The sequence below is a fragment of the Pongo abelii genome, chromosome 12 (genome assembly GCF_028885655.2).
Source record: "Pongo abelii isolate AG06213 chromosome 12, NHGRI_mPonAbe1-v2.0_pri, whole genome shotgun sequence".
Classification (NCBI taxonomy): Eukaryota; Metazoa; Chordata; class Mammalia; order Primates; family Hominidae; genus Pongo; species Pongo abelii.
In genome coordinates, this window is record NC_071997.2 from 128,907,393 (window position 1) to 128,923,090 (window position 15,698).

A 15,698-nucleotide genomic window follows, 5' to 3' on the forward strand; every position below is an offset into this window, starting at 1 on the left:
CTTACAAGAAAAAATCAAACAACCCCATCAAAAAGTGGGTGAAGGACATGAACAGACACTTCTCCAAAGAAGACATTTATGCAGCCAACAGAAACATGAAAAAATGCTCATCATCACTGGCCATCAGAGAAATGCAAACCAAAACCACAATGAGATACCATCTCACACCAGTTAGAATGGCGATCATTAAAAAGTCAGGAAACAACAGGTGCTGTAGAGGATATGGAGAAATAGGAACGCTTTTACACTGTTGGTGGGACTGTAAACTAGTTCAACCATTGTGGAAGACAGTGTGGGAATTCCTCAAGGATCTAGAACTAGAAATACCATTTGACCCAGCCATCCCATTACTGGGTATATACCCAAAGGATTATAAATCATGCTGCTATAAAGACACATGCACACATATGTTTATTGTGGCACTCTTCACAATAGCAAAGACTTGGAACCAACCCAAATGTCCCTCAATGATAGACTGGATTAAGAAAATGTGGCACATACATACTATGGAATGCTATGCAGCCATAAAAAAGGATGAGTTCATGTCCTTTGTAGGGACATGAATGAAGCTGGAAACCATCATTTGGAGCAAACTATCGCAAGGACAGAAAACCAAACACCACATGTTCTCACTCACAGGTGGGAATTGAACAATGAGAACACTTGGACATGGTGAGGAACATCACACACCGCGACCTGTTGTGGGGTGGGAGGAGGGGGGAGGGATAACACTGGGAGAAATACCTAATGTAAATGATAAGTTAATGAGTGCAGCACACCAACATGGCACATGTATACATATGTAACAAACCTGCACGTTGTGCACATGTACCCTAGAACTTAAAGTATAATTTAAAAAAATTTTTTAATTAAAAAAGCATTACATGAAAACAGGCACATTGGACAATAAAGAGGTAAACCACATAAGAATATTTAGACAGCAAATTACATTTGAAGTATAAAACAATTGGATATTGGCATTTTAGAGAAATGGAGCCTTTCTAGGAAAATGTGTGGCCAATTCCAGGTTATACCTTAGTTCGGAAATAAAGTTTTTGCTTTATTCAATAAATAGAAGAATGTAAAGCTAGCTGGGCACTTGATCCTCATAAGATACAGATCTCTCCAGTTCTGGAACTTATATATTTGGCTCAAGGGAAGTTGTTCCCCAATGTTTTTGTTAAGTAATGATAATATTTTTCTTATTGAGGGGAGTTAAAACTTTTTTATTAAAAATGTATTAGTCATGGCAGAAAAATGTAATGTCCCAGGCACATATTCTGGCAAAAGTCTTCATGGAATTTTATAAGAATAAGATTTACTTGACACTTACCATCATAGCCTCTCCAAGTCCAAAACATTGTACACACATCATCAAGCGGTTGTCATTAACAAGGAGTTTCATATGTGGAAGACCCCAGAGGCCTCTCTTATCTTCCAGGCAGTTCAGTATTTCTGTGGAGTCTCCTGATGAGATTTTTCAACACCATGAAGTAATATATGTATAATGGGCCCGTCTAACCTCCTTCCACCATCCCAGGGCATCTGAGACACGCAATGTTCTCCATGCCAGGGTTCTCCAGTGTGATTGCCACTTGGGCTGAGCTGAGCTCTCTCATTATAACCTAAAGAATAAATAAACGCAGTTACTGGGAAATTTTAAGAGCTGAAACAAATAGCATGAGGGCAATTACAATTATCATTTTAAAATTTCTGTCGAAAGCTATGTTCCCAATTCAATTTGTAAATACGACTTGCCTACCTTTATGAAGACCATCTTTCCCATTTGGTTTCAGCATTCCTTATGTGAAACTCCTGCCACTGAGATCATTTAGAATATAGATTTTGAAATCTTAAAATCAAGGCTAACCCTTGAGATGTTTGACCATTTTACCTTAGTTCTCTAGACCATAAAGCTAGAGCCAGCAAGTTTTGAGAACTAGGGTTATAAAGTTCCAGAAGTTGGAAAGCTGAAAATTAATTTTTGATAATATTTCTAACAGTATATCTCCTATTTTTTTCCAGAAGCAAAATGGGAAAACTTAGTGATAGGTGATAAAACAAAGATTGACATTCATGATAGGTTATAAAACAAAGACTGATATTAAAGCAGAGAACATAGGTTAAATATATTTTATAAACTAGAAAGCTCTCTATAAATGTTACTTCTTACTTACGCTACTCCGATGCTAGTCATTTATCATGGATAAAAAGGAGTGGCAGAATATTTGAGTTTCTAGCAAAAGACCAATGTGTGTAGAATAGCATTGTCTGTGCTCTACAAATTACTTTTCTGAATGCAAGATTCGTGTGTGCTTTTCCTACAGTTATAAAAAGAAATATGTCCCTAACATTGGGTCCCTGCTTTGTTTCTGCTAACAATGGACCACTGAGCTAGACATGCTCCTTAAAGTCACATAATGTGATCAGCGAATTAGATAAATAGGAGGCCAAAAGGTACAACTTTGCAGATTTATGAACTCTTTAATCTTTTAAAAGAAGCATTCTGAGTATAATATAGTTGCTCTCTAGGTATTGGATAGAGAAGACTGGCTATTTGCATCCACGGAAGTGAGAAATTGCGGGAAGGAAGGACGCAGACACTCAGGTGGAGCTGAATGAAGCAGTGGGTGATAAGAGGGGAGGTGGCTGCTGCCCTGATCTTCGTGTATTTACAACCTGGCATTTGGCTGCTCTCCAGTCATTTAATCTGGCATTCAATCACAAATAATAGTTCTATCAAGTTCCACAAAGTCAATACTTCTTACATTCTTTTATTCAGGCAAAGCTCCAATAGAGAGTATTCTGTTTGTTTAATGCTTTCAATGTCTATTCAGTTAAATCAGATTTACAAGGTTATGGTATTCCCAAGCCACTTGAGAGCACTCTCTTATCTTGCAGTCTCTCTCTGCTGAGGAAATATGCTTATCAACTGAAGTAGCATTTTCTTAAAAGAATAAAACATGAATATGGTCAAATGCTTATGTCCTCTGACCTCCTAGGGGCGACCACCCTAGCATCGACATCTCAAGGCCACCCACGTACCAGCCCACAAGCTTCAAAGCATAATTCTTTGATTTATATAGAATCTAGAAATGTTAAGAAAACAGCTTTGGAGGGTAACTTCCAGCCTGAAAGCAACAAACAGTATATAAACTCTGGTTCCTGGCAATAAGTAGGCTAATGACAATCTCCACTGCAGCTGAGGCTTCAGACCTAGAGAAAAGTGGTTGAAGGTAGAAGGGGGTCACATAGTGATAAATCTTTTTTATGTATATAAAAAAACCCCACATTCTCACTAAAGAAAAAATAAGAGGCAAGCAAAAAGAGAGTTAAATAAAAATGCTCGCAATACCAGATAGACCCTCTGTTGCCACCTCAGTATATATTTTTCCAGACAGAATTTTATGTTCACATGTACATGTTCTTACCAAAATGGAATTGTAATATAATATTTTATAACCCATTTTACCTTTTGAAACTTACAACTTTGTGAACAACATTTCATGTCAATAAATATTCATCTATAAAATTTTGAAATGGTTGGATAGTATTTCAGTGTATAGGTGGGCCATATTTATTTAATCATCTCCATATCATTACTTAGAAAATCCTCCATTTCAAATATTATTAACATCTAAAATTAAAAGTTTTGCCTTTAAATGTTAATTATTTCCTTTGGATAGTGCCTAATCATGACATTTGCAGATGTATTAGAAACACATCTGAGGGCCAAATTGTCCTTCAGAAAAACTGCATCAACACCTAGGCCTACCCAAGTAGAAGGGAGTGCTCACTTTCCTACACAGGAAATGATTATTTTTATATTTATCAATATTATACATGAGTAATGCTATCCCTACTGGCTTAACTTTTATTTGTTCAATGAGTAGCCAGGGTCAAACTTTTATCCCTGTTTATATTAACTATTAGAACTGCACCAGGGCACATTGTGTTACCACAGAGAAGATTCAACTCTATGAAGCAAGAAGACTGCCTCGTGTACTCACATCCTTTGTTACGAGTGTATAATCATGAAAGAAAGAAAAAGAAGAAAGAAAGAAAGGAAGAAAGAAGGAAAGGGAGGAAGAAAGAAAGAAAGAAAGAAAAGAAGAAAAGAGAGAAGAGAAAAGAGAAGAGAAGAGAAGAAGGGAGGGGAGGGGAGGGGAGGAGGGGAGCAGAAAGAAGGAGAGGAGAAGGAAAAGAGGGAGGCAGGGAGGGAGGGAAGGAAGAAGGAGAGGAGAGGAGGAGGAGGAAGAGAGGGAGGCAGAGAGGGAGGGAAGGAAGAAGGGAGGGAAGGGAAGGGAAAGAAGGGAAGGGAAGGGAAGGTAGAAAAAAGCTTACTGGGCCTTCTATAGACTCAGTAGGTTCTTGTAAATGTAAATGAGGTTATATATTAGGCTAAAAGTGTAAGGACTTCTGAAGGACTAAAAGAATATTCTTAACCAGCTCTGATGTCAGAAATGCATAATAGATTTGTAATCGATTGAGTTGAGCTCCCACAAAACTCCAATACTGACGTCCTTACTTAGCAGAGCCTCCAAATGTGACCTTATTTGGAGGCAGGGCCTTTGCAGAGGTAACCAAGTTGAAATGTGGTGGTTAGGGAGGTGCTAATCCGATATGACTGGTGTGCTTATAAAAAGTGGGAATTTGGACACACACCCTAACAACACCATAGAAACATAAAGACAACCATCCCCAGGCCAGGGAGAGGGCCGTGGAACAGCTTCTCCCTGACAGCCCTCACTCAGAAGGAGCCCACCCTGCTGACACCTTGATCTCAGACTTCCAGTCTCCAGAACTGTGAGAGAGTAGATTGTTGTCATTTAAGCCCCCAGTGTGCAGTACTTTGCTACAACACCCCAAGGAAACTAATATGAATTCACCTTTATTTCAAAGAGATACCAACAGGTATGATTTCAGCCACCTGGTCCCTCGCCACAATAACAGTAACAGAGGTATAAAATACTGTTTATGAGGAACCTCACACATGCTACCTCCAATTCTAGAAGAATTTTCCAAAATAAGCATTGGGATCTCAAGTTTCCAGGTGGTAGAGTGAAATTCAGGGGAGTGAAGCCATGTGTCTAAAGCCATGTAAGCAGTGCAGGTCTGAGCCCGGTTGTAGTCACACCAGGTCCCTATGATCCCAAGACACAGGCTTTGAGTTGCGATATGCTGACATCATTCCTGACTGCATAAGAGTCTAAGAAAATGAAATGAGCGTTTGTTGCTTTTTTATTAGTAAATACCTTTTAAGGATTTTAAGAAGTGAAAATGAATACTCTGTAGAGCAGCTGTCCCCAACCTTTTTGGCACCAGAGACCAGTTTTGTGAAAGACAATTTTCCCACGGGCAGCGGTTGGGGGCGAGATTGTTTCAGGATGAAACAGTTCTACCTCAGATCATCAGTCATTAGATTCTCATAAGGAGCACACAACCTAGATCCCTCACACACATGGTTCACAGTAGGGCTCTGCTATGGTTTGGCTGTGTCCCCACCCAAATCTCATTTGTAGTTGAAATGTAGTTCCCATGACACCCACGTGACATGGGAGGGACCTGGTGAAAGGTGATTTAATCATGGGGGTGTTTACCCTCATGCTGTTCTCATGATTGTGAGTGAGTTCTCATGAGATCTGATTATTTTATAAGGGGCTTTTCCCCCTTTGGCACTTCTCCTTGCTGCCACCATTTGAAGAAGGACATGTTTGCTTCCCCTTCCCTTATGACTGTAAGTTTCCTGAGGCCTCCTCAGCCATGCTGAACTGTCAGTCAATTAAACCCCTTTCCTTTATAAATTACCCAGTCTCAGGTATCTCTTTAATGGCAGCATGAGAATGGACTAATACAGGTTCACACTCATATGAGAATCCAATGCAGCCGCTGATCTGAAAAGAGGCAGAGCTCAGACAGTAATATGAGCAATGGGGAACGTCTGTAAATAGAGATGAAACTTCACTCTCTCACACTCACATGCCACTCACCTCCTGCTGAGTGGACTGGTTCCTAACAGGCCATGGACCACTACCAGACAGCGGCCTGGGAGGTTGGGGACCCCTGCTGTAAAGGGAAACCTAAAAGATGTTTAGACTCATCTATTGTAGAATGGCTTGAATATCAGCTATAAATTACATTTTCCATAGCCTAATTAATTCAACAAGTGTCCTATCTTCTTTAAAATGCAGACTTTGGTGTTTTCTCAGGACATGCTATGGAGCCCATGGGCTGAAGTTCACATGAGCCCAATTATGCCAGCAAAGATCACATCATGGTGACAGGGAAACACTCATGGCACATAGCAGTGCCAGGCGCTGCTTGGAGCATATTGCACATGTGAACACACTCCGCGGCCCACACACCTGCTGAGGTGGATGCCATCCTGTTCCCCATTTCCCAGGCAAGAAATGAGACTTTCCTGACACGCAGTGACTGGCACAGGCAGAATATGGGTGCAGGCCACACTGTCTCTCCACCGTGCCTTCACCCCATGGCAGCAGGGCTGTCTGCTCCAGGCTGTGTCCCCTCTGGCCTCAAGGTCTTCGGCAAATCCTAGGTCCTGTGTGAACCTCAGCATTCAGTTGGTAACTAGGAAACCCTGTGTCCAGACCTGAGTGCCCACTGCACAGCCAAGCAGGCCTGTGAGTTCATGGGTTAAAAGCATCTTCACTTCAACAGAATGCAGCGCTTTTCGAACTGTGTGGTGCTGCACATGGGGCCACAATGAGTCTGCCTGAGGCTCTCGTGCTGAGGCCTCTCCTGCTGGGCCTCAGTTCAGCTACGGGGGGGACCTTGGTCCTGGAGGCTCCTCCCTGATCCCAAGCACTGGCTTTCTCAGCTTCCCTGGCAACTGACCAGGACCCAAATTTGTTACCTCCAGGCACAAAGGACAGCTTTTCCATTCAATTAAGCTTCCCTTAAAGAAAGAGGGCAAGGCAGAGTCTCCACTAAAGGGAGCAATGCTGCTCATGTTTGCAGTTTTACAGAAGTTAAAAAAAACCTCCCACAAACAGGAGCTAATTTTATAGCTGTTCTCCCTCTCTGTCTCTCTCTCTCTATATATATATATGTATACATGCAAACAGATATCTGCTTTTATCATCATTGTGAGGTATATTTTTAAAAATATATGTCTATATATAATACAGCATCTTTCTACATAAACACATATAGCTAGATATAAAAAACATATCTATATATTTTTAAATATATATCTCATTATCGCCTGGGGGGGGCTGTTCATCTGAAAATCTGTTTCTAGGTTTAATCTACTCGGGTTACTTAAGTTTTCTGGTTTCCTGATTTTCCACATATGGATTTGTTTTTTTCTGAATAGCCCAATCAATCTGAAGTTATAAAGTAATTACAAATAAGTGGGTTTGATTTATGTATTATTCTGATTCAAACTTAAATAGCCCAGCCTAAGCAACATGGCAAAATCCTATCTTTACAAAAACAATACAAAAAAATCCCATGCCCGGCCAGCGATTACAATTTGAGATGAGATTTGGGTGGGGACACAGAGCTAAACCATATCAAAGACCCAGGAAGGAGTGACCTGACCTCTAAGCAGGGCTTCTCTCCTGTGGCTTCCAGCCCTGGCCAGGCTACTCCTCCTCACCCCCCAAGAGAAAACATTAGATTCCTCCATGACCTAATTCTGAAATTGCTGCTTCATTCTTCAATTTAAATTATTCTCATTTTTAATAAAAATTACCATAATCCAATTTTACATGGTAGGCTTTCCACCCATAATTAATAGAATTAATCCAGTGGAACCATTCCTGTTCCCATAGAACCATTTATTAATAACTGAATTATGGTCATGGTGGTGCACACCTGTAGTCCCAGCTACTCTGGAGGCTGAGGCAGGAGGATCACTTGAGCCCAAGAGTTTGAGGCTTCCATGAGCTGAGATTGCACCACTGCACTCCAGCCTGGGCAACAGAGCAAGATTCTGTCTCAAAAAAAAAAAAAATGTAAAAAAACACAAATAGCCTCGCTTTAGTCTCCCGTTTCTATGCCTCATCTGTCCCCCACCACCCGCCACCACACACACATGCACACTTGCAAATAAATATCTTTTATTGTACTTCCACCTTCCAGTTTCCTCCACCCAGTATTCATTGAATCCACGAGTCAAAAATAAATACTTTGCCTTCTAAAATTTTGTAAGTGTTCATGATTTAAAATGAGTATTTTGTTCTAGCAGAGGGTACTACTTGCCATTATTGATAAGCCTGTCAGTATTTCTGTTCTCTATAGTTTTATTAATTTGTTTTGGTTTTCATTACATGCTCTTGTTTAAAACAAATCCATGACATCTGATTTGCACCATTTCAGCAGGTTTTAGCCAGGCAGAAGAAAAATACTTCATGTATAAACTTTCTTAGTCCAAAGAAAACGTGGAGAACACCAGCTCTGGGCACTTGCATCAGGAATGCAAACCAAAAGCTTTTCAGCCCGGGATGTGTGTGCGGTGGGGCAGGAGAAGGAATTCATGTAATACTCAAATGGATTATAAAAAGCAAGGCATTAAGTGTTGGAAAAATCTAGCAACTGGTGTTCAAAGTAAATGGTGAAGTCGTTTTCACTCTAAGCAGGTATGAGAATAGCCAGAGCCAGTGAGAGAGACCACCCAGGAACGGCCAGACAGGCCACGTTGGTTGTAGCCTAAGGAGTGGAGTTGCAGGCATGGGAAAGGCACATGCTGGACTGCCTCACCCTCCCTGCACCTCTGAAGGCTGAGACGCAGGCTTGCAGGTCTCTTTTGTCTACTCCGCACCCTAGGTTCACCCCTGAATAACTTTCTGCCTGGATATAAATCTTTGTGCTTCAGTTTCTGCACTGTAACTATTCCCATCCCCAGCCAGTAACTTCACAAGGATTCTGAGAAGGTGTAAGAAATCAGATGGCAAGTTCCATTTGACTTTTCAAAAAAAGGGTGCCATGTTACTGCACCAACTTAATAATTAGTTATTAGCCATATTATTATTGGTCATTATTAATCATTATTTATAATTATAATTTTATCATTATAATTTATTTAATATAATATTGGTAGTATGTTGATATGTTCTATATTAATGTTATATTAGTATATTCTCTGTATGATTAACAATTGTATATTAATATATTGTATATCTCATGTGTCATATGTATTCATATTATATATACTATTAATGCATAATATGTGTTATATATAATATACAATGTTAATGCATATGCCACATTAACATAAGTTATACTGTAATTAATTATAGGTAATTGCTAATTATGATTAGTTTTTTATTAATCACATTAATTATGTGAAACCCCAATAAAGACTTGTGAAAGAAACCAAGTTTGGTTTTTCAAACTTCCAAAATGATTCTTAAGGCTTTTTTCAAAAAGCAGTCTCTTTTGCAATTTCCCTTTACTTAGTGCTTACAAAAGTGGCTGGGAAGACAAATAGAGCAGCAAAACTGAAATAATGGCCCCAGGGGCAATTACAGATCAATCAGATACTAAGTCATCATTGACATAAAAATCAAAATGAAAATATAATTTAATTTGGTAAAAAGAGTTACACATTTTGATTAACTGCCTCTATTTTGTGAAGCAGGAGGCAGGGCAACGTGGTGAGAAGGACGCAGGGTTCGGAGTCCATGAATCTTCCTTCAGGCAACCAGCTTCCTGGCACCCCTGCTCAGGGACATCCAACCCCTGTCACCCACCTCAACTCCCAGGACTGTCCCAAGCACAAACGTGCACACTCATCATCTACTGCAGCATTTTGTGCAAACCCAGGACGTGTCTGAATGCCGGTGCAGCACGCTGGTGGTTACTGGATCACTATTAAAGAATTCCAGAAAGCATAAGTAAAAATGTGTCCTTTTTGTTGAACCTTGACAACTCTCTTTTCTTCCAACAAAAGGAATGCCTGTTATTATCCCTAATAAAAGCCATCAGATCTCATGAGAACTCAATCACTAATACAGGAACAAAATTAACTTAGATTGTGTAAGTTGCCTCACCAAATCTGTAAGAGATTCCTTTGCAGCCACCTGAGTTCCCACCCATGAAGCGCCACCTGGGTCCATAAATTCTTCATGAGAACAGATTGAAGGCTGTGGGCTTGGACGGCATGAGAAACCGCTCACGAGGAATCATTGGCTCTAAATGGAACCTCTGGTTTGCTTAAAATGTGGAGTGAAAAACACTATTCACATTTTATCTGGAAACAATTACAGGATTAAAAATTTGGTGGACCTAATGTCTTTATCAACATATGGCAAACAAAATGATTACTTAAGTATGTTCAGTCTGAAGGCCACTCCATACAGAAATGGCTGTGGCAAAAGTGATATCTTATCTTGAATAGTCAAGAAAAAAATGACCTTCAAACTCCCTTGTCAACTTTTAGACTAATTAGCTGGAGTCATTATCATTTTGTGAAAATATATAGGAAATGAAAAAGAAATTAGGCATAAAATTGCTAACCTTCCCTGAGTGCTTGTTCTGCTATAGGCACTGTTCTGACCACTGTCTACACAGGTGACAATGGAAGACTTTTATTAGTTCATTTTCACACTGCTATAAAGATATTACCCAAGACTGACTAATTTATAAAGGAAAGAGGTTTAATTGACTCAGTTCCACGTGGCTGGGGAGGCCTCAGGAAACTTATAATCATGGCAAAAAGGAAGTAAGGACCTTCTTCACATGGTGGCAGGAGAGAGAGAAGAAAGCAAAGGGGGAAAGGCCCTTGTAAAACCATCAGATCTTGTGAGAACCCACCCACTATCACAAGAACAGCATGGGGGAAGCCGCCGCCATGATCCAATCACATCTCTCCCTCAACACGTGGGGATTACAGGTCTCTCCCTCTACACATGGGGATTACAATGGCTTGGTTTTTTTGTTTGTTTGTTTTTTGTTTTTTGAGACGGATCTCACTCTGTCACCCAGGCTGGAGTGCAGTGGCACGATCTCAGCTCACTGCAACCTCCACCTCCCAGGTTCAAGTGATTCTCCTGCCTCAGCCTCCCGAGTAGCTGGGATTACAGGCACCCACCACCACGCCCAGCTAATTTTTGTATTTTTAGTGCAGATGGGGTTACACCATGTTGGCCAGGCTGGTCTTGAACTCCTGACCTCAGGTGATCCACTTGCCTTGGCCTCCCAAAGTCCTGGCATTACAGCCATGAGCCACCATGCCCAGCCAGGGATTACAATTTGAGATGAGATTTGGGTGGGGACACAGAGCCCAAACCATATCAAAGATCCAGGAAGGACTGACCTGACCTCTAAGCAGGGATCCTCTCCTATGGCTTCCAGCCCTGACCAGGCTACTTGTCCTCACCCCCCCAAGAGAAAACGTTAGATTCCTCCATGACCTAATTCTGAAATTGCTGCTTCATTTTTCAATTTAAATTATTCTCATTTTTAATAAAAATAATCATAATCCAATTTTACATGGTAGGCTTTCCACTCATATCCAGTGGAACCATTCCTGTTCCCATAGAACCATTTATTAATAACTGAATTATGGTTCACAGCACTGAGGGCCTCTTCTTTCCACTGCATCATGAATTGTACAAAGTATTTTAATCTTTATTCCAAGACTGCTATAGGAAAAAAGAAAAGAAAGAAAATGCTAATGCTAACTGAGGAATGCACATTGGAAATTTAAGAAGAAAACCTGGCAGTCTAACTCCAAGTGTATTACACAATCTAGCCTATCTGTGACAACTCCCTCCCCATAAGACAACAGAAAAGAACACTGTGAGATAGAAAGTTGGTTTCTACTCCAAGTAAATTGGTAAGAGCTCTGCAGCAGCTTGGCATGAAAAGGATGTTCATCTGTTAATAACTTAGTTATCACACAATATGAAAATGTTTTATGGTTTTATACTATTTTAATAAATCATATTACCCCAAAAAATCTATGTGTATAACTAGATAATCATCTTTAAACATACAATTAAAACCTCCCTGGGTTGAGGGAAACATCACACACCAGGGCCTATCAAGGGGTTGGGGGCAAGGGGAGGGAGAGGATTAGGACAAATACCTAATGCATGTGGGGTTTAAAACCTGGATGACTGGTTGATAGGTACAGCAAACCACCATGGCATATGTATACCTATGTAACAAAACTGCATGTTCTGCACATGTATCCCAGGACTTAAAGTAAAATTAAAAAAATTTAAAAAAACCTCCCTGGGTTTCCCTTCTATTTTCTGTATATACAGTATTCAATTGTTATTATACTTTGAATAAGGGAACCATTTTCATTGTAATATACTTTGGGAAAATTCAAATTACCTAAAATTCTTTAAACATTTTTTTCTATGATTGGCTATGTAGTAATGACGTGGATGTGGGAAGTCTGAACTCACCAAGAGAAAAGGAAGAGCAGAGGAAAGTCTTCTAGGGAGAGGAGACCACAGGAGCCAGCGCCCACGTGGCCTGTGGCAATAGTGGGGGCTGGAAGGCCAGGCCAGGGACAGGTGATAAAGGATCAGGAAGGGCCTGTCCGGTCAGTGTCATTGGCCGTCTCTAAGTCTAGATACAGTATGAGTGGCTTTATCCCATCAACTGAGCTCCAGTGGCCTGGGGACTGTGGAGGGTGGGAGTGGGGCACTGGATTAAATGGAGGAGTAATCACAAGAAAGACACATTAGCAGGTCATTCTGCATGGGGGCATGGTGCCATTGACTAGGCACTAGCTGTAGGCTGAAGGAAGGAACAAAGCCCAGAGCGATTTCATTTTCAGTATCAATTCAGTCAGTGATCAACGTGATGTCAACTGTTAAGAAATCAAGGGTGAGTTCCATCTGCCTCAGGCCGCCTGAGAGCTGTGGGTGGGTGGGACGCTGGTCTGGGGGAATCTGCATCCTCCATCCTACCTGCCTGCTGGGAGCGCTCCCTGCTGTCACTTCCATTGCCTCCCCGCCCCGCCCCTGCCTTGGAGCTAGATTCCTTCCCCCAAACCTAAAATAATCTCTCGAATAGAGAAGTGCAGGCCTATTATCATGCTTTCAAATCTATTTTCCACATGTGTAGAGGGCAAACAAATCAATAACGTCTGAACAAGTTGAATATGCAAATATTTGCAATGGTGGTTATTAAAACTCGTAATTCAGTCTCCACAGTCTCTGCAGTTTGCACTGCCTTTATTAAAGAAGTTTCTCAATTCTTTAGCCGGTATATAATGTGAGATAGAAGTTAATGATATTCATTGCCAGGTCTGAGAACATTCCCTTTCATTTGAAGGATATAAACACTGAATATTTATATTTTAAAGAAAAGGATGAGTTACGCTATATCACTTTTCAATAATTTTATATGAATTCAATAAACAGATTATGAGTATCATAAATCTCATTTTATTAAAATAATGATTATCTACTGGGTAAAGTGACAGGTTATTTAATCAAATAAGGAAAATATCAATGTTTGATCTATAACACCTTTTTCATTGATCACGGTTTTCCATTTGTATTGGTATCTATGGACCTAATTTTATGGTCTCCCATCTATGCTAAGGCACATGGGAGAACGCACTCAAGCATCAACAGCTCACAGACATGCCTCACTGGGAGGTGAAGTATAATAGCAAGGAATCAGAAAAACCCCGTTAGAAAACCTACTCCTGCCTCTCTGGGTCCAGAGGTGAGACATACATGTTCCCCAGGCCTCCTTCTCCTCTCACTTGTGCTTTTACAGTTTCAGGATTCTATTTGCTTTCTGGAAGTCCTTGGGTTGCAGTGCATCTCTCTTTCCTATGAGCCATCTCCATGTAGGTAAACTGATGAAGGAAGAAAAACCAACAATCTTGACCTCAATCCTGGAAATTTTTTAGAAGTCCAAAAGAGCAGAGCTCTGGTGTGGAAAGACAGCAAGGGAAGAAGGAAGTTAAGTAGGAAAAAAGAGAAGCTGGAAACACTCCTCCAACTCAGCTCAGATCACACTGGTTAAATAATACTTGATGGTTAGTGAAGAATTTAGAGACAGAAAGGCTGATAAAGTTTTTAATAAAAGAGTGCCCACCCAAATGACAATGAAGAGGAATATAAATTCCAGTAGCTTTACAAGTAGAGCATCAGACATATGACAACATAGGTGAATCTTAAAAACACAATGTTGAGTGAGAAAAGCAAGTCCCAGAAGATACGTTTCACCATGTTCATGGTGCTCAGAAATAAACAAAAGAAAACGTGTCTTTAGACTTACATACTACTGCATTGGGGTTGCCATGACAAAGTACCACATACGAGGTGGCTTAAACAACAGAAATCTATCATCCCACAGTTCTGGAGGCCAGAAGTCTGAGGATCAAGGTGTTGTCAGGGCTGCTTCCTTCTGAGGTTGAGGGGAGGATTTGGTCCAAGTCTCTCTCATCGGCTTGTGACGGCCATCTCAATGTTCCCATGATGCTCTCCCTATAATGCCTGTGTCTCCAAATTTCCCCTTTTGATAAGGACTCCAGTCATATCAGATTGGGGTCCACACTAATGACCCCATTTTAACTTGATTAGTTTTATAAAGCCACTATCTCTGAGTGAGGTCACATTCTGAGATACAAGAAGTAAGAATGTGGGGAGGAACAAAATTCAACACACAACAAATACATATGTGATAAAACCATTGAAAAGGGCAAGTAGATAATAAACATACAATTCAGAGTCCAGCTCCAAGGGGCTGGCAGGAGAGTGGGTATGAGACGGGGGACAGAGACTAAGTAAGTTCTAGCCCTTGGGAGGGTGATGGGTTTACAAGTGTTCATGACAGTCATGCTTTATAACTTCCATACGTCACGAATTTTGGTTTATGTATGCTGGGTCTATATTTTAAAATATAACAAAAAAAGAAAGCAGAAGAAAGTGAGAGAGTGATTTGCACACTTTTTGAAAACAAGAGAATTGAAGTCCCTCAATCATAAACAGAACTCCCCTCCAGCTCAGACGGTACGAAGGTGGCAGAGAGTCTTTATAAAAACTAACAAATAATTAAGGTCTATGGTAAATACAGTTCCATCTGTGAAACAGTTCCCTTTTTCTAATTATTTATAACTATCATGGTTAGCACTATAGTAAAACACATACCCTCGGCTTGATTTAAAGGATCTGGGAAATATGTCATCCTTGATGGTACTAGTCATACAAACTGGTTGTTGCCAAGCATCTTCCCGAAAAGGAGATAAACACCACTGGTGGAACTCCAGTTTCTTGACCAAAAGCCTCACGACCACTTTCAACTTTCAAAGGCACCTTTCCCCACAGAATACTCCAGGATCCTAGGTGTATGGCTCCCTGAGGCCCATTTGTATGGGTGTGACTCCTGGAGTCTCAAAATTGTTTTTGTGTTTTTGCTTTCTTCATGGAGGGGTATTTATTCTATTCTGCTAAATTCTGAATAACAATGACTAACATTTCCATAGCATTTACTGTGTTTCAGGGAGAATTTAAACACTTTGTGCAGATTAGTTTACTTAACAACTCAATGAAGTAGGTGCTATTAGCATGCCCACCTCACAGATGGAGAAACAAGGTGATTAAGTGGCCAAAGCCTCACAGCTAATAAGTAAAGAGACTGGTGTTTAAATCCTTTATCTAAGGATTTAAAGCACATGCAAACCTACAAACCCCCCGACTTGAGGTTCCAGCCTGACTCTCAGTGCTAATTTCAACATCCAGGAGACTAGATTA

At 40.5% G+C, this 15,698-nt stretch overlaps 1 long non-coding RNA gene across 1 annotated transcript in view; it reads right to left on the bottom strand.

The window, feature by feature from the left end:
* Window positions 1–1,308: 1,308 nt before the first annotated feature.
* LOC129057776 (uncharacterized) overlaps window positions 1,309–15,698 on the bottom strand; it is a 164,842-nt gene continuing 150,452 nt past the window's right edge. The window contains exon 3 of the long non-coding RNA XR_008522546.1: window positions 1,309–1,625. This is a non-coding gene — a long non-coding RNA (uncharacterized LOC129057776). The remainder of the gene's footprint in view (window positions 1,626–15,698) is intronic.